Below are 1,931 nucleotides of genomic sequence, written 5' to 3' on the forward strand. Positions count from 1 at the left end.
GTGGCACAAATATGAGAATGCATTCATGCCACTTAGCTGTTATTTTTTAAAGGTTAAGATGGTAAAGTTTACTTTATGTGTATTTTACCACAGTGAAGCCAAAATTTTGGCAAAGGTATTAAAATCGATAGAACAAGAATCTGCTCCAGCATACCAGAAGGGGTTAGCGTATGGCTGAGCATTCATGTTAATGGAGGAGGCACCGTCACGTAATACTAATGGGATTCATCGAGCATTTGAGAAAAAAAGAATATGGTCTCAAAATATCATTCTGTACATCAAACAAATCCAGATGCATTAACATTTAAATATAAGAAAGAACGAACCAAGTGCAAGCAGAAAATTTAGCTCCATAGTATGAAATTTTGCTGAAAGTAAACATTTTTCTAAGCATGACATAGAAATCCTAAATACAAAATATTGATAGATTTGACAAAATAAAAACATCGTGTCTCTCAGACACACGCAAAACTATACAAGTTAATACAAACTGGCAACATTTTTGCATCGTACATGACGAAAGGCAAGGCGAATACCCTTAGCATAGAAACCTCCTCAACACGTTTGTCCAACAGAAAAATGGGCAATGAACTCAAACATTTGTTTCACCAAAGAGGAAATAAATTTAACCTATCGTTCAAAATTAATCAAGGAAATGTAACTTCAAACAAAGCAAGGAAACCCTTTTCACTCAAACAAAGCAAGGAAACCCTTTCACTGAGAAAACAGAAAATGAAAGACAATGGCAAACGGGCCACCTTCAGTGAATGTGATGGTTAATATGTCGCCAAAATTTTAAAACATGCGTTTATTTAAATACTGATGGTATCCATAGCTTGGGACAGGTGAAAACACATATGTGGAGATTCAGGGTGACAGGTGGAAACCACCCAAGAAACGCATGGTGTTTTAATGCAAGGTCCTGAAGTCCCTGAAGAATTTTTGCCAAGAGAAAATTCCTTTTGCTGCACGCGGTTTATCCCCGCAAGCACGTGGCTATTTATTCGACACGAGCCCGGGAAGAATCAGAAAAAGCCCTTCGCGTGTGTCTTTTTGCAGGAATTTCCTCGAGGTGTGCAGCACGCATGGCAGCTCCCCTGTGCGCACACACCCTCTCCCGCACCACCGCCGTGAAGCACGCCTGAAGCACACGCGCCTGCTGCACCGTCGCTAACGGCCGCTCAGCATAATCCTTCGATTTTGCTTCTGCCGTTTTTCTCTGTTGCTTCTCTGTTCTCTGTTTAATGTGTTTCCACGCTCACCTCTGTCGCGTCCTTTCTTCTGCCGGCTTTGGGGTTAGTCCGCTCCGCTGTTTATGGCTTCTTAAGGTGGAAGGTGAGGTTATCCATCGAAGATCTTTCTCTTTTAAAAGCTTGAGAGAAATTCTTTAGCTGTGTCCTGCAGATTTGGCCTGAGGTGTTTCTGGTGTCCCTCGTGGCAGACTATTTTCTAATTCTGCTTGTCATTTCGTCTTCGACCCGTTGGTTACCTACAAGTGTATGGTTTCGTTTCCAAGTATTTGTGAATTTCCCATGTGTTTTGTCGCGATTAATTTTCGCTAACTTTGCTGTGGCCAGCAAGCCAACAATGAATGATTTCAATCCTTTAGAATTTACTAAACGTTGCTCTACGGTCTGCCACGTGGTCTGTGTCTGAGAAGGCTCCACGCGAGCTTGAAGAGCGCGTGTTCTGCCGCTTTGGGGCGGAGTGCTCTGAGGGTCTACGCGAGGTCTCGCTGGCTTACAGGGCTGAAAACTTGTTTCCTGACCGGTCTTCCGCCTGCCTGATCCATCTGTCTCTGCGACTTCGAATCTAAAGTGCGTCCTGTAGACAGCACGGATCGGATTTTGTTCAGACTTTACCTTCTCGCCCTGTTTGACTTGGATTCGGGTTTTTAATCCATTTCAATTTAATCTATTTACTGATAAGGT

This window comes from Pteropus vampyrus, unplaced genomic scaffold (genome assembly GCF_000151845.1).
Source record: "Pteropus vampyrus isolate Shadow unplaced genomic scaffold, Pvam_2.0 Scaffold118, whole genome shotgun sequence".
NCBI classification, from domain to species: domain Eukaryota; kingdom Metazoa; phylum Chordata; class Mammalia; order Chiroptera; family Pteropodidae; genus Pteropus; species Pteropus vampyrus.